An 18349-nucleotide genomic window follows, 5' to 3' on the forward strand; every position below is an offset into this window, starting at 1 on the left:
CCTCAACATTATGAAGGTGTGATCCACAAGGCTTCACACACCGCTGCGGCTTCCCTTCACGACACATGTAAAAGGTTATTGCTCCCGCCCCTCCTGCCTTGCCTCCCTTGCCTGGCCGGGAAGTGCCTGGTTGCGACGCGACGCTCGCGGGATATTCCACACCACCCTTGCATATTATTCCTCAGCTCCCTGTCCACCCCTCCATTGTTCCCCGGTCTTCAGTGAACGTACGAACAAAGTCAAATCGAATCGTCCTCAAACGCAATGCCTCACGACCACAAGTTGGCAGCTCATTACCACAGCTCACACACACGCCATTCTCAGCCGTGCCGCGGAGCACCTTCCCCCGACGTTCACACAGCAGCCACCACCACCACCATCGCCACCACCAGAATCACCGAGGTTTGGTCTAAGGCATTCATATTCTTAAGCCGCCTTCACCTCAATGGCTCTCGCAAAATTTTTTAACACTGATAACCTTGGATTTTTTTTTGTCGTTTTTTTGTGTATAAAGGGGGAATATTTGTGGGTATAAACATATTAAGAAAAGAGAAAAAAAAGCACAAGCCGTCTTCACCTGAATGGCTCCCTTCGTAAAACTGCGTAACACTGGCACTGAACACTTGCGTTTCTTTTTGTGCATAAGGGAGGAATACTGACGGGCATTCACAGATTGAGAAAAGAAAAAAGCCTTGCTGATTGCCTTCTCCTTAAAAAAGATTATTATTTTTTTTCTTGTCATTAAGTCAAATCATGGAAATAAGACACGAACAAAGGGTTGGACATTCGTACGTGACTGGAAGACTAAATGGCAGATACATGAAAATGTTGCTTGATTGCGTCCCGAGGCAAAGGCAAACACAAGACGGCAAGGCTGGCTTTTCCTTCTGTTACGTACGAGGGACTTTGGCCAAGAACAACGAAAATGAAGGGGAAAAAAAGCCCACTAATGGTGGAATGATACCAGCAGTCAGAACTTGGCGGAGATGAGCACAGAGCCGTGACTCATTTAGAGTTCGGAACACTTGGAGGAAATAATTGCAGAAAACAGAAATACTTTGATGAAACAAACATTTGAAAGAAACACTTGAAGGAAACACTTGAAGGTAACACTTGTAGATAAACATTTGAAAGAAACACTTGAAGGAAACACTTGAAGGTAACACTTGTAGATAAACATTTGAAAGAAACACTTGAAGGAAGCACTTGAAGGTAACACTTGCAGATAAACAAACACGAAGGAAACACTTGAAGGAAAACAAACAGTTAAAGGAAACACATGAAGAGAGCACTTGAAGGGAAGCACTTGAAGGAAACAAACACTTGAAGGAAACACTTGAAGGAAACACTAGGAGGAAACACTTGAAAGAAAGCACCTAAAGGAAAACCCTTAAATGAAACAAACACATGGGAGAAAACACTTGAAAGGAACACTTACCCAACGATGACCTTGAGTTGCTGCGGCGGCTGCTCCTATTTAACATAATGGTTAGTAATTTTTTCCTCACCATTCTGTAAAGGACGTAGGTAAATGTTAGTAATAGCAGCAAAATTAGTGATGGTTATGATAACAAGATTTTAATGATGACAAGATGATGATGGTGATGATGGTACTAAAATTAACATACACTAGTTTACCTTTCATACACAAAAGAAAGTGTCAAAGGAAAAATAACGAAGAGAAGGAAGAAGAGGAAAAAAGGAGGGAACAACGAAGATGAGGTCAAAATGAGGTCTTAGAGAACGAACAGCTCATTTGTTTCATGAATTGCCCCATATGGGAAATGAGAAACCTAATAAATATGATAGAATAGGGATTTCTCTCTCTCTCTCTCTCTCTCTCTCTCTCTCTCTCTCTCTCTCTCTCTCTCTCTCTCGCTACTGGGTATGTCGTGAACTAAACTAGCAATCGGGAGAACGGAAAATTGCAAGCGAGAGAGAGAGAGAGAGAGAGAGAGAGAGAGAGAGAGAGAGAGAGAGAGAGAGAGAGAGAGAGAGAGAGAGAGAGAGAGAGAGAGAGAGAGAGAGAGAGAGAGCGAGCGGTGTGTGTGTGTGTGTGTGTGTGTGTGTGTGTGTGTGTGTGTGTGTGTGTTGTCGAAGGGAAATCTCGAGAAAGAGGAAAGGTGTAGGAGTTGCTTGCTGGAAGAGGGAGTGAGGGAGAATGCTGTGTGAGAAGACTGAAGAGGAGGAGGAGGAGGAGGAGGAGGAGGAGGAGGAGGAGGAGGAGGAGGAGGAGGAGGAGGAGGAGGAAAGACGAATATCTGGCTTACGCGACTGTTGAAAGTAAGAAAGTAGTGAGATGGGGAGGAGGAGGAGGAGGAGGAGGAGGAGGAGGAGGAGGAGGAGGAAGAAAGACGAATATCTGGCTTACGCGACTGTTGAAAGTAAGAAAGTAGTGAGATGGGGAGGAGGAGGAGGAGGAGGAGGAGGAGGAGGAGGAGGAGGAGGAGGAGGAGGAGGAGGAGGAGGAGGAGGAAAGACGAATATCTGGCTTACGCGACTGTTGAAAGTAAGAAAGTAGTGAGATGGGGAGGAGGAGGAGGAGGAGGAGGAGGAGGAGGAGGAGGAGGAGGAGGAGGAGGAGGAGGAAGAAAGACGAATATCTGGCTTACGCGACTGTTGAAAATAAGAAAGTAGTGAGATGGGGGAGGAGGAGGAGGAGGAGGAGGAGGAGGAGGAGGAGGAGGAGGAAAAGAAGAAGAGACAAAGAGACGAATACAGTGCATTAGCGAGCGTTGAAATTAAGAAAACGAGAGAGAGAGAAAAAAAAAAAAAGGTAAGGCGAAGATGTAGCTGCTGTTATTTTGTAGCGTATTGGGTTTAGTGTGGACAGATGTGGCAGGGCGTGGAAGGGACGAAGGAACTGACACGGTGACACCACCAATTGCTTGTCTTGTCTTGTCTTGCCTTCGCTCCCTGAACCGAGATGAGAGTATTCAGAACAAGGGAGTAGAAATTTCATAAGGGTGAGCCGTGTGAAACTTATTCCTAGTTGTTTTTTTGATATATTTCCCTTCTATTTGTCATGTTTTTCCATAATGCCTAACGACACTGAGAGATTTCTTCTTGCTTCACAATCACCAAATACTATACTGGCTAGAAATTGTTCAATATACTCTTAATTCTCCCTTTTTTTTTTCCTTTCTTTACGATACCTATAACGATTTCATTGCTTCTAGTGTCGTGAATTGTTGCATAACGCGGTGAAAGGATCAGTCTATTTCCCTTGGGTACTCAAAAGTCACTTCATATGTTTGAGTATTACTTCAAGGATTAAGTGGAATGCTTTGAAACTTACATCAAAGAGATTGCTTGCTCTAAAGGGAAAACTGAGCGTATAACATGATACCAGTATTGCTGATAAAACACAAGTAGTAACTGTATTCTTACTATTATCAAACTCTTATTAAATTTGATGTTTGGGTATTAAATCAAGGATAAACTGGCATATATTGGAATTTCTATCAAAGAGACCGCTTGCTCAAAACTTCTAAAGGGACATTTGAGCATACAATACGATACCAATATTGCTCTTGTGATACTGGTACATGCAATCTTATTGTTTACTATTAACTCCCTTGCTATTAACTCCTGTCATTCAAGACATTTCTCTAATTATGGATAATTCTTTTGCCTCTTCCTTTATGCAAAAGAATTATCCTTTTCATAGAAGGAAAAAACTTCTATAATCACTCGTATATTTTAGACAGCTAATTCTACACAACAGTCTCTCAGATAATTCTTTGGCTTAGCAATGAAAAAATAACATTCTTTTTTTTTTGTGTGTGTGTCCATAACATCTTTTCACACAGCTCTGAAATGCTGACAGAAAACGAATGTTCATAGCAGCCAAAGCTGTTAATGCACCGTAATAGCGCTTAAAATATACACAAATACACTCAGTGAATTAACCATTTCATCACTCCACCGTAATCGCGCAAAAAAATACATACTCATTAAACCATTCAGTTTATTCGCCGTAATAGCGCTGAAATACACATATTGGCATCGATTTACTACAGAATGCGTAAAACATTCGTGTGCTGGACTGGGAAAGGAGCTGTTGAGGTCATAAAAACAGAAAAATTTAAAGCCGCGCAGTGTTTCTCAATTTCACGGTTATTGAGAGATTTAATGAAGCCAATGAGAGAGCGCCTCGCCAGAAATCAATAATTAAGTTTTATTTTACCCATCCCCCTCTCTCTCTCTCTCTCTCTCTCTCTCTCTCTCTCTCTCTCTCTCTCTCTCTCTCTCTCTCTGAAAACGATGGCACAGGCAAATTCTTAGCGCAACACCTTGGGAGGCTCGTGGCGTCCCCCAAATAGGTCACCGACACAATAACCGTCCAGGACAAGGTTGATAAGGAACGTGAATATTTCCCAGCCATCAAATTAACGTGTCGTCCATGGCGTTGTGATAATTTTAGCTATTATGATTACCACCGCTTCGATATGAGCGGCAAGGATAAAAATAAATAATCTGCTAATTAAAGAAAAAGAGCCCTTCAACCTGTATCCCTTAAAATTGCTTGGATCATAATCCTAACTACAATAATCACCACCGCCATCACCTCGAGAAAACTGGAGGATTAACTTTTAAGGCGAGTTCTTTGCCCCCGCCACCCGCAGCGACACCAGGGGATCACATCAGAGAAAGACGGCGGCCAGTGCGTCAAAGCAATGCATTTGTAATTAGGTGCTGGTAATGACGGCAGACCTGCGGTAAGGGTTTTTTTTGCCGCAGACACGGAAAGATCAGAGGCGCACGTTAGAATTCCCCTTCCATTCACACTGTGCAAGGAACAATCGCCAGCATGAGTTTCATAATCATTGCTGCAAATTTTCTCTTCACGACAAGGTTCTACAAGGATTGTGTTGTGTAACCCTTTGGCTGCGATGAATTGTGTAATCCTTTGGTTGCTATGAATTCTCCTCAGGTGTGTTGAAAGTTACAATTATCATAGACGTCACTAGCAACAAAGGAAGTGAAATTATGAAGTAGTTTAAGTCTCTAGGGTGGCTGGTGTGTTGTTTCGGCTCTGAATTATATAAGGTTACTCAGATGAAATTAACAGTTTAAGGATCAAAGAGAGGGACAGCTGAAAGGTGACACAGAACTTAATGAACACGGCAGTATGCAGTTTCCAGGTTTTTTCCTATACGTTTGGAAAATTCCCATGCACAGTAACTGTAAAGCTTCCTCCATTCTGTCTCCTGAGTCTTTATTATTTAAAACTGTACAAATCTTCTAAAGGAAGTACTCCAGCAGTCATCACGGGCATAAGGTGATGAAAAAACGAAGGGTTTTAAAATTTATTTATAAAGAAAATACAAAACTTACTTTCTTTTGTCTTTTGTGAGAACTTTTTTTGTCTTTGATGATATTGCTTGTGTTTTAAAAGAGAGAGAGAGAGAGAGAGAGAGAGAGAGAGAGAGAGAGAGAGAGAGAGAGAGAGAGAGAGAGAGAGAGAGAGAGAGAGAGAGAGAAACATGAAACCGTGTACTGTATATCCGTTGAAATACAAAAGGTTATTTACTTCACATAAAAGCCGTGGCTGAGGAATAAGTAATATAAGTAATATAAATATATTCAGAGTACGAAACATGCGAGACTGACCGGATGACACGTGCTGCCCAGAGAGGTGCTGGGTGAGAGCGTGACGCAGGGTACGGCCAGGAGTGCACGTTAGAGCGAACGGAAGTATACAAAAAGTAACAGTAACTCGTCCACCAAGTACAAGGGAACAATGGAGTGGAGGAGGAGGAATGGAAAACTACAGGAAATCGATGGAGGAGAGGTATGGGTGAGGAACAAGGTGTGGTGAGTGCAAGGAATCTACCAGCCAGAGGAAAAGAAAAGATGTGGCTGTAGGTGTTTTTTTTTTCTGTTTTCACTACCTACACAAAAAATGGGACAAACCACGAGCTGAAAAAAATGAGTAGTACAAAAATGACAACCCGCACTTCTTTCTAAACATAAGAATGAGTGTTAAAAGAGAATGTTGCTGTACATGTGCCACTTGTTACCTTCCTTGCTTCTCCTTCGTTGTATAAGTTATTATCATCGTTTAATTTAGAGAGAGAGAGAGAGAGAGAGAGAGAGAGAGAGAGAGAGAGAGAGAGAGAGAGAGAGAGAGAGAGAGAGAGAGAGAGAGAGAGAGAGAGAGAGAGAGAGAGAGAGAGAGAGAGAGGTTCAAGCGTTCTTTACGTACACTGACCCTTCAAGCAAATCACAGGGAAACAAATAAACAAATCTCATAAACTATTGAGAGTCTTGAGTTAATTAAGTGAGGAAACAATAATATGCATCAGTGACGGAGTAAAAGAGAATAATTTCTTTATATCTTTGTTCAGTCTCTTACTTCAGCAAATTATAAAATGTTTCTCCTTCAAGCGAATGGTTACAAATTACACAATTACACAAAATCAGACTGTAAAAAGTTGACAGGTGATAATTAGATCATGAATAAGGTTTTTATGAGTGAACCGAACTTAAGTAAAAGTAAATACACACAGATTAAAGAGTTTTGCGAGGAGGTAAGATTAATTTATGGATGAAGATTGCAAGTACAGTAGTAAGTTTTTGAATAGTCAGTTGCTGTGTCTTGGGTACGTAAACGGAACTTTCCCAGTCTCCTTACTCCCTTTACATTCTTATTTCTGGTCTTCATTCCTGTCTTCTTATTTTCCTACGTTCTTATTTCTGGCCTTTCTCCGTCTCCTTGTTTTCGTTTTTCTTATATCCTTATTTTTGTTTTGTTTTGTTTTCTCCTTCCTTATGTTTTTATGTTCTCATTAATATGTTCCAAGAAGAGGTCTGCTTTCATCCCAGCCATGGTATTTACTTAGAAACCTTTCAAATTAGACTGCAACAGTTTAAGTACGAAAGAGGTAGGTAATGATAACCCAGACTGTAACAAAAACTCTCTCTCTCTCTCTCTCTCTCTCTCTCTCTCTCTCTCTCTCTCTCTCTCTCTCTCTCTCTCTCTCTCTCTCTCTCTCTCTCTCTCTCTAACATTTGTATCCTAATTACGCACGCTTTATTCACGCTACGCTGCACTCTTCAACAGTACACAACACATTTTCTCCGAGGATTAACAGGCACTCAACGTATTCCCACTGCTGACGTATATTCTAACTTAGATCACGTTAACATACACGCGCACACACACACACACACACACACACACACGTCAACACTCCGTTTTCCTCGATGCTCACAACCCTTTCCCTAGAAATTAATACATTCAAATTTCAACCATCTTACGTAATTTGCAGTTTTACATCTTTAATAATTATTCTGATTCCTTTAAATCTGAACTATATCCTAATTTTCATCGTTTTTTTATTTTATCTTTAACCTTAATATTACCGGTATTTTGACTCATTTTTATATATATTTCGACACCATTTCATCTTAGTTGTTGAGATGCCAAACAAGATTTTTTTTTGACCACTTCACTTCACTCCGATACTCACGGCAATACTGCGACATGACCCCCGCAAGGCAGAGAAGTGACTCAACTCTCCTCCTCGATTTTACAAAATGACTAAGATGCCTCGTTGCGCGCCTAGTCCAAGCATGGAAAGTGTCTCGCGTGTATTTCACGGAGGAATTACTCTGGCTGGCTTGCACACGGGGGGAAATCACGGGAGGCCTTTGTAAAGAGTTCCTATTAACGTCTCTTGGCAGGTTGCTCGTTAGGGTGCAGTTGCTGCGAATACTTTGTTAGTCTCGGCAGTAGCGTCGCTTGGAGAAAGGAAAGTAAGGGTAGGAACATGTTGAGAGAGAGAGAGAGAGAGAGAGAGAGAGAGAGAGAGAGAGAGAGAGAGAGAGAGAGAGAGAGAGAGAGAGAGAGAGAGAGAGAGAGAGAGAGAGAGAGACGAAAATTACATGAAAAAACAGCAAATCCTAAAGACGGAAAAAAAAAAACACAATTTACAGAATATAACAAGCTTCATCGAATCTTTTTTTTTTCTTTCCCACAAAATTATAAAGCACAAAAGCCCTTCTGAATACTTGCTAGCATAATGAAATGTACCCAGTAAGCTGATACATCCCTGGACTGTAAATAAGAATCAATCATTGTCTGTCCTGAATTCCGCTACCCGCTTAGCCGCTTGGAAACTAATCCACGAGGAGAGAGAAGTATCAAACAACATTGGATTATAATTTTGTCCGTCCATATTGAAATCTAGACATGAAGGGATGTGAGGTGGAAATACAAGGTTTAAAAGAGTGTATCCGATTCGTAACTGTCAAGCACATGAATTTTAAGTCTTCCAAGAGGACAAGGTTAGAATATATGAAAGTTAAAATAAGCGTTTACGATTCGAAATTTCTAGATACATTTCATTTTTTTTTCCATGAATACAAGGTTAAATAATACGTACAACTATAATATCGGTATTCTTAATTCGTGACTCTCAAACATATTTCTCAGTATACACAAGATTAATATACAAGATGACTGTTCCCGATTCCTAATTCCTGGGTATACTTCAACTCTTTTTCCAGGTGCACATGATTGAAATATACGAGGTTAAATTGAGTGTTTCCGATTTGTAGCTCATATGAATAACTGAACCCTTTCAGGAACACAGTTAACATGAATCAGGTTAAAATGAGCGTTCCCTGTTCATAACTCTTTAGTATATTTCAACTCTTCCTTTGCTTAACTTTAGTCTGGGTACTATCGTAATTATATCAAGGTAAGGGTAGCATTGCTCACAATCAAGGAATTGAAATGAAATCTAATTACTGATATACTACAGATATATTTTAATTTACTTTGTTCTTGATGAAAATAAGTTTTTCTATCCTTTGTTCTTGATGAAAATAAGTTTTTCTATCCTTCCTTTTTTTCTTTATTTCTTTCTCTCATTTCTTTACCTTCCATCTGGGAACATGTATAACGAATAAACTTTTTTTCCAACTACTCTGACACCCTGGTATATACTTTCATACGTTGCCAAGTGATTGCAGCCTTCATTCTTGCTAGTGGAGATGACATACCGTCAGTTTACTGCCAAATCATATTACTAAGAACATCTGAATGACCAAAAGCCCAGAAAACACTTCAGAATCGACATATTTTACCTCTCTCTCTCTCTCTCTCTCTCTCCTCCTCTCTCTCTCTCTTCTCTCTCTCTCTCTCTCTCTCTCTCTCTCTCTCTCTCTCTCTCTCACACACATACACACACACACACACACACACACACACACAATCACAAAAAAAAAAAAAAAGAAAGCGCCCAAAAATACACCACCGCCACTACTAAATGTCAGGTTTAATATAATTTTCCAAGAAGAATAACAATAAGCCTTTCTAAACCTCCATTTTGAAATCCTGGATTATAGTACTCTCATAATCTGCGAAATGAGTGAAGCCTTCATACGTATCATAGGTGGCAATGATAAATCGTCTGTTTACGGTCGTATCACATTACTACAAACACCTGAATGATCTAAATCAGGAGTTAGCAATTCACATATTTTGCCTCACACACACACACACAAACACACACACATCATAAGAAGCAGGACTAAAACTAACCCACCACCACCACTGTATAGATAATATTCCTTTTCATCCACAACGTGAATTCACTGCACATCACACGGCCGCATGACTTGTCCCTTTATGAGAGCCTGAATACGCGACGCCCTGACAAGCCCCGCACGTTCATCCTATTGACACCCACGCGGACTTAACAATCTGCTTATGTGCTTATGTCGTCTCCTTCACTCAAGCGTGCGCAACTGCACCAGCTCCCGGCACCTTGATCCGCCAGCTGAAGGTAAGGTGATTGGAAAAAGAAAACGCATAGTAAAAGTAAAGGCCGTATTCTGAAATGTTTCGCTCTTTCACCACGATTACTTTCAAAGGGCACAGAGGTGATTAGCCTGGTATTCAAGAATTTTTCCCCTGTTGATAAAGAAGAAACCTTACAGATTTGTCACTACATCCATAAAAACACTTTAAAAGTTCGTGTTACTTCAAGTATATATTTTTTTTAATGCAGTGGAGGTACGAGGTAGGAAAGCTTCAGAATATGGTCCTAAAGCAAACCTTAACAAGTATATTTTACCTTTCCTCTTTCAGCTACATCCGAGTTATATTTCAGGTGGTGATTTGTTTAGAAATACGTGCAGCGCCTGAAATGTTGCGTATCATAGCAGGAAATTACATGAAGGAGGTAATCAGATAATCTGTGCAATTTAGCTTAGGGTCAGTCTCCCGTCTTAGCAGGAAAGCCCAGCAGGATCTTCGCAGCTTGCCCTTCACAGTCAGCTTGTTGTCCTGCATCTTGTCTTTAGTATTATTGTGTGTGTGTGTGTGTGTGTGTGTGTGTGTGTGTGTGTGTGTGTGTGTGTGTGTGTGTGTGTGTGTGTGTGTGTGTGTGTGTGTGTGTGTGTGTGTGTTTCTACTCAAAGAAAAATGTCAAAGCTATTATTTTTCTGATGAACTGATTTCTGATAAGACACACGAGACTACCCTGATTTTTCCAATGCCACACGTCACTCGCCGTCTTCGCAGTGCGACAAGATAAGACAACTCATTTTCCCCTAGACGAAGCACGAATTAGTAAGTGAATTAGTATGCACATCATTCCCGCCGCCTCGCACACACACCAGGAAACCTTCCCTGTTTACGAGATTTGCACTTAGAGGTTTCTGACTGAAGTTACGTTTCTGAGGCACTGCACGAGAGAGAGACAGAGAGAGAGAGAGAGAGAGAGAGAGAGAGAGAGAGAGAGAGAGAGAGAGAGAGAGAGAGAGAGAGAGAGAGAGAGAGAGAGAGAGAGAGAGAGAGAGAGAGAGAGAGAGAGAGAGAGAGAGAGAGAGAGAGAGAGAGAGAGAGAATGATTAAAAAGTGTGTAATATCTGAAATGGACCACGACGCTGCAATTCCTCGATAGTCACGATAAAGGTCGCGCTGGACTCCTGCTGCACGCTGCTACTACTCCGCTTCCTGCTTCCCCTTTGAGCAGGAACCTTCAAGATACATTGGGGGAGGGGGGAGTTAGAAAATGAAAAAACTATAATACGAAGCACTCTCTCTGGAGATCAAATATTATCCTGAAAGGCTCCTGAGGTGGGAGGGGTCTGGGAAGAAGGGCAGGTATGTATCACGTGCAATACGGAGGGAGATAAGGTAACATTAGACTTTGGAGAGCGAAACTTGTATCCTTAAAGCCTCAAGGCAAGTAGTATTGTAGTGAACGCAGGACAGAAAAGTTTACATATAAAAGACTGGTGGCATCATAATTTTCAAAAGTTCGAAATAAGAACACAAGAAGAAAAACATGAGAGGAAAGCTACAAGAAATAGTCAGTCTCGGAGTCGTATGAAATAAGGAGTCACTATCAATCACAAATCTAAAGAATACTGTATAGATATAACACTCACTCCATCTACAACAATACGGAATAAGACGGAGGAGGTGAGGGAGAGAGAGGGAACACGGCGGCCGGAGAAGGCAGGTGTGAGCGCGGGATTAGGACAAGACAGGAGGAGTGGCGGGAGGTGGCGGTGAGTGACGGGTAACCCTGGTACGGGAGATGGCCGGGAGGATCGCGTGAAGGGCGGGAAATAAGTGAGTCTCGGCGGGGAGGGAAGGATGACGGAACGAGGAATGGGTTGGTGATCAGCTCAATATAAGGACGAGAGGAAGACACTGCTGAAGGGCGTGTATTTTTAGTCTCTACACAAGGACGTGAGTTTTTTTCTTATGATCCCGTTTTCCCAGTGCATTTCATCATTCACTAATAACATTTGTTCCTTCCCCATTTCCCTCTCCCACTTCACTTCCTACTCTCCCACGTCACACGCCCTTCAGGTCTCCATAGCAGCTTTGTTTTTGATATTTCAATACACCAATTACCCTTTATTCTTTTTCTTTCACTCTCTCACTTCACTCCTTACTTTCACAAGCCACACATCCTTTACCTTGCTATAACTGCTCATCTTTCGCTTCCCACGGTAACTAATAAAATTTCCTACTCTATCAATGAGTAACGGGAAGCTTCTCCGTTAAGGTGGAGAAGCAAGTGCGCGCTCTGAAGGCGTGGTGGAGAGTGGATGTGGCTGATATGGTTGGGAATTGAGGCCGTGGTGAAGGGATGAATGGTGGAGTATGGGTATGAGAGCGTGGCAGAGGGTGGGAGGGGAGGGCATGGTGGAGAATGGGAGTGGAATGAGTGGTGGAAGGTGGGAGTGGAGAGCGTGGTGGAAGGTGAGAGGCGCTCCCTCCATCCATCCACTCTCTAGTCTCCTTTATTCCATTATATATTCATCACCTCACTCTGCTCCATTACTTATTACCGCTCTCTTCTATTCAGTGTCTCTCCCCCCCTCCCCCCCCGCCTCTACATAAATATATATTCAACCAGTTTCCTCTCTCTCTCTCTCTCTCTCTCTCTCTCTCTCTCTCTCTCTCTCTCTCTCTCTCTCTCTCTCTCTCTCTCTCTCTCGCTGTTACGTATTGCCCACTAAATAATTCGACAAACATTGAATTTCTCAGATTTGTAAAGTACTATTGAAGTCATTCATATCTAATTTACTTCATATTGTAGTTCTACCTTAAACGTGTGTGTGTGTGTGTGTGTGTGTGTGTGTGTGTGTATCATTATTACACACACACACACACACACACACACACACACACACGAGGGACGTTCTGGTTTTCCGATGCAACATTTTGATTTAATTATCTTTTTGTGCAAACCTATCCTCCTCAGTTTCCTGTGATTGTTTTTTCGCCGGAAACACTCAAAAATCATATACTCGTATATATATATATATATATATATATATATATATATATATATATATATATATATATATATATATATATATATATATATATATATATATATATATATATATATATATATATTTATTTATTTATTTATCTATTTATTTATTTGGACTCGCTATTAATTTTTAGTTAGACTTCGTCTCAGTTAATTAGATGAGTATTTTTTTTTTCAAGTAATTCCTTCATCGCAGTGCCCGCCAGGCCTTCCTCGCTTGCTGTATGACTAGACATTGATTTCTTTTCAAACCTCAAACTCCCTGCATCTGTTTGTATTTTAACACTTGGGCTTGTTAAAATACGTAAAGGTTATTTTACTTTACTTTTTGACCACTTCGCTGCTAGGTATTCTTCTCCCTTAATCTCTTATAATTTTTCGTAAACACTTTTGTACTAAATCATGGACGGCGTGAGCGGCGTTTTGCTGTCATCTGTGGTCGTGAAGTGTGAAAGTGTCCATAGACATCCAAGGAGAGCACGACGTCATGACGAAGATGGCGAACAGCGAAATTCGATACGTGTGAAAGCGGCCTTAGCCTTCAAGTGTTGCCAGCCTTCTGTGTCCCGTCAGCTGAGGATAGAGCTGAGGATATCACATTTTTGTACAAAACCTTATTCCTAAACTGTCTGCTTTTGTTTAACACTGACCCTTGCCAGTGGTCGCTATCGAACCTCACTCTAACCATTATTCTTTCTTGTTCTCCTTCAGCGTTCTGTGCCTCTGAGCGCTGCGAGTCATGATAAATTCAGTCCTATAAAGGTCATCGGATTAATAATAATAATAAAAAAAAAAAAAGGTCACGTTCAACATTTCCGAGACCAGAGATTTTTATTTTATTTTTTTTTTTGCGGCATGAGAGAAAAGGCTGCTGCATTTGATCTTTTAATCGCAATATATTGGAACTGCCTGTTTGCGAGTAATCTCTCTCCCTGTCCTCGTCTTGCAGTTTTATGAAACACTCGCAACTGGAAATGTCTCACGGAAGTACGCTACAGAAATTACAATCATGCGGGGAATACGCTCAATTAATACCGTAGATGATTTAGAATGAAAGAATAATAAAAACTAATAGTTACAAACATCAGAAAAAAAAAAAAAGCATCAGGAAACGTCAGAAACTAAACTAACTCTCTTTCGACTCCTGTTTCTATTTTGGGAACGCCATCATGAGTAGGATATTTGCATTTTTATCCATGTTTTTGCATTAATCCCGTCTTTCGAATACATATAAAAATAAATAAAAATAAAATAAACAAGTAACTGACATCCACCGACAAACCTGAAATCAAAAGTATAAAAGTATACAATAAAACCGATTATTCAATATATATAACCCTGATTTATGCAATAGTTTGTTCACGGCACTGCACAAGGGTCGAGGAGAAGGATTATGGGGAAAGCAGAGGAGAGAGGAAGAGGACGAGGAGGAGGCTGAGTGAAGAGGGACACGGTGAGGGGGTTGAGGAGAAGGGGAGAAGACGGACATGGCATCGTGAGAGGAGGAGGGGAGAGAAATGCGAAGTATTATACAACGACAGTGGAGGGGAAGAGAGGGGAGTGGGCTGGGAGGTGAGACGCGGAGGGATGAGCGAAAGTGGAGGGAGAATTGGGGCATATTGGGTGACAGTGCTTATTAGGGTGGTCATGCAGGTGGTGCTATACAAGAGACTATGGCACGGAGGGGAGTGATCATTGTTATAACTGTGGCTGGTGTAGCTGTTGGTATTGTGCGATCTATATATTTACTAAGTACTCACTATTACTTTTTATTCATTTTATGTATGAAGAAGTCTGGCCAAGGGCAACTAAAACTGGTGAAAACAAAAGCCCAGTAAAAGTGCCTGCCTAAAGAAGACAGTTCAATGTGCGTCCAAAATTACCTGGAGAAGTGTCTGGAAAGGGTGGTGCCCATGCCCACGTTACTGAGGTACTGCATGAGTAAAAGCAATAATATCCCTTACATCAAGTCATAGCACTCACCATCAACGGTAAGACAACATGTTACTGAGGTAATAATATTAATGGTAAGTATATCGACTAGTGACAAATAATACATGCAACAAAGGTGATGTGATTATGCCAGCCTTGCGCTTCGCCAAACACTTTCGTTCTGTGTATCCCTCCGCGCCTTTGTCATCAGTGAGTCACCCTCTCCCCTCAAGTGTTGACTCCAGGTTGTCAGAGTGTAACCCTTTACAACAGAGGACAGACACCCGTGCTGCTCTCTTTCCTTCTACTCGTACGGCTTTATAATATATTGTAAAGCCACACTGAGAATTCTATGACCAATCAACATATAATAGTGAAAGTGGCTCATAATGCTGTTAATTATATATATATATATATATATATATATATATATATATATATATATATATATATATATATATATATATATATATATATATATATATATATATATATATATATATATATATATATATATATATATATATATATATATATATATATATATATATACACACACACACACACACACAACTGCTTCTTGGTGTAACTGTTGCTCTCATGTATGAAATAATTTAGCCATGTAATTATAATTTGTTACTCCACCAAGGTATTCCTTCATACCCTAAGTTCTCCCTCTAAATCTAGCAATATCGTTTTTTCCTTTCTTTAACGCTCTTCTATAAATTACGTGTAGAAAGTTTAGGAACCACCCAAGGGAACGCCGCGACGCCTCCACTCAGCGCCACTCTTGCTTCCCCTCGCTGCTAATTCATATCCACCACACAAATGAGAGGGGAAAGCTGAGCTCGAAATTATAATTATGACCCAACTTTGCCTCCTACGCTTCCTTCTCTTTCAACTTCCCCGCCTAACTGCTACTCCCACCCGTCCACCCACCCACGCACCTGAGGCAACACACACACACACACACAAGTACACTTCTACATGACTACGGCCACCATCTAAAACACACATACACTCCCAATCTACCCACCCACACATTCACTCATGCACTTCTTTTTTCTTTAAGCGTAGAAAGTAAAGAAACAGAAGCAAGGATTATTGAGGGCTATGGATAGTTCTCTTTTAAACATCTGCAGCATCTCACGTCAGGCGGTGGGAGTTTTATGGTCTTGTGAGGGAGGCGAGTTATTTTTGTCTACCGCTTTCCTTTGTGTTTCGCGTATAGAGAAGAGCAAATATTTGTAAAGATCGACAGTGTGGAGGAGTTGTGTTGACTCTGTATCTCTCATCTTTCTTTCACATTGTCTTTTCTTGAATAGTCAAATACGTAGTTTAAAGTAATTATTAGTAAAGATTGATAATGTAAAAGGATGAATATTAAATTATCCTAATCTTTCTTTCGTGTTTTCATACGTTTTCTAAAACAGTTAAACGCAACCCTTTGAGCAAAAGTTAAAACTGTCTTGATATACATTGACCTTCACTTGTTCTCTCGCGTTATCTCTTTCTTGTGTTTACTCTCAGTACAACAAAAACTTGAAAGTAAAAAAAAAAAATATATTCTCTTGGTATAAATTAGAAATAAACAGTTATCTTTTTCTTTTAATATATTTTTTAACAACTAAGCAAAACAGAACAGAAAAAACACACAATCCTAACTTAATTAAAAAACAGACACCCGACCGAAAAAAGAAAAAAAAACATTCTAGCCTTTATGTACAAGATGAACAGGGCACTCCAAGGAGGAATCCTCTTTTCATGACGGTTAGGTTACGTTAAGCAAACTCCCTTCCCCTTATGACCCATTAAAATCACATTAAGTACCTAAGATATGGGAACGGGATCATCATCACTTATCCCTTAATTACCGGTTACTGGGAAGAAATGGTGATAGCGCGTGGGTGTGCTCGTGGGCGTGCGTGGAGATAGCCGATCGTTACTCACGGTTGATTTAAGAGTGAGCGGTACGGTTTATGAAGCCGAGGAGAGAGACAGTGATTCTTGTGGGCGAGAGATGACAAAGTGTTACTCAATACTACCACCACTGCAGCTCTCTCTCTCTCTCTCTCTCTGGGTATAAGGGATATACTGCAGCGAGATTTATAAGGCACGAGAGCAGAGTGGAGCAGAGTGATAGTTGAGAAGGGAGAGCTTGGACTTTTACGAGCAAGAGAATATCCTCCTAACCTTTATCATTCTCTCTCTCTCTCTCTCTCTCTCTCTCTCTCTCTTGTACCTTCCTACATAATTGTTCTAGTTTGATTTCTTTCTTTTACTATTCTTTTTTTTTTCTTCTCTCTACTCATGCCTGGGCTTCCCGTTGGCTTAATGTAAACTACGAGTATGCTCCCGGTGCTGCATCTTTCCCATCTCATATCGCTGGGGGTTTTCTTCGATTGGGAAGAGGAAGGTCTGTTTAGATTGTGGCCGGCAGATGAGGAGGGAGGGAGGGAGGAGGAGGAGGAGGAGGAGGAGGAGGAGGAGGAGGAGGAGGAGAGAAGCTGTGGAAAGAAATTAAAGAATAGGGAAGTTTTAGTAGTACCCATTCCTCGTTCACACACACACACACACACACACACACACACACACACAAAGTTGGATAAGCCTTGAAATGCACTAGTAGTCAATATGGTGCTCAATCTTCGGCTGGCTGGCTGGCTAGCTAGCTCTCTCTCTCTCTCTCTCTCTCTCTCTCTCACAACACATCTATGAGCCGGTTTTGACAAACATTTAACTTCTCATGTTTGTAGTATTGTTAAAGTAATTCAAAAGCAATACATGAATAATTAATTTCATATTGTAGCTATAGCATAATCGTGTGTGTGTGTGTGTGTGTGTGTGTGTGTGTGTGTGTGTGTGCGCGCGCGCGCTATTTTCCTCATTAAAATTAATCAGCTGTGTAGTTCTCATTCTTCGCTCACAATGTCTCTCCCTCGCACGGCTCTCACCCCTCCATTGAATTTCTCTAATACACCATAAAAGTCAAGCGCTTCCTCCCCCTGGCGCTCGTTTCTAATCTGAACAACAATGGTCCTTCAATTACGTGGCTTGTTTTCCTCACCGCGTGCACCTTCCGTCTCCCTTTTTTCTCGACGTCACTCATTATTCTCCTCATTCTTACTCCTAGAGTATAACACCACTTTGTCTTACCTTTACTTGGCACAATGTCAGGTCACTCACCACTCTTTCCACTCGCTTTTCACTACGCGATAATCCGTCTCTCTCACACACGTCACTAGAACACTCGGCGCAACACACTGTCAGCGAGAGAATAGCGGCACTAGTCTCTCCCAGGCCTTCTCTCTCCCCGCACCACTGAACACTAAACACTCTGCTTCGAGCCAATGCTTCGAACAGTCTCGATCTTCTTCTATTTTGAAACTTAATTTGTTCTTTATATAACTGAAAAAGCTGCACCATTTCAGTAATACACTCCATCATTCACTGTTTACCGGAAAAGAAAAAAAAGACATACACCTGTTGATGTACCTTAAAAGGATTGGCGAGACGTTGAAGGATCTATTCGTTCGAAGCAGTAAGGCATCATCTAGGCTTTAAAAATTCAAGGTCAAGCAGGCGTGCCAATCTCCCAG

At 41.1% G+C, this 18349-nt stretch overlaps 1 long non-coding RNA gene across 1 annotated transcript in view; it reads right to left on the reverse strand.

Annotated features, from left to right (window-relative positions):
- Nucleotides 1–18111, reverse strand: part of LOC135114138 (uncharacterized) — a 47379-nt gene extending 29268 nt beyond the window's left edge. The window contains exons 1-2 of the long non-coding RNA XR_010275228.1: nucleotides 17907–18111; nucleotides 1439–1512 (exon numbers count right to left, since the gene is read on the reverse strand). This is a non-coding gene — a long non-coding RNA (uncharacterized LOC135114138). The remainder of the gene's footprint in view (nucleotides 1–1438; nucleotides 1513–17906) is intronic.
- Between the last annotated feature and the right edge of the window lie 238 nt (nucleotides 18112–18349).

This window comes from Scylla paramamosain, chromosome 27 (genome assembly GCF_035594125.1).
Source record: "Scylla paramamosain isolate STU-SP2022 chromosome 27, ASM3559412v1, whole genome shotgun sequence".
NCBI classification, from domain to species: domain Eukaryota; kingdom Metazoa; phylum Arthropoda; class Malacostraca; order Decapoda; family Portunidae; genus Scylla; species Scylla paramamosain.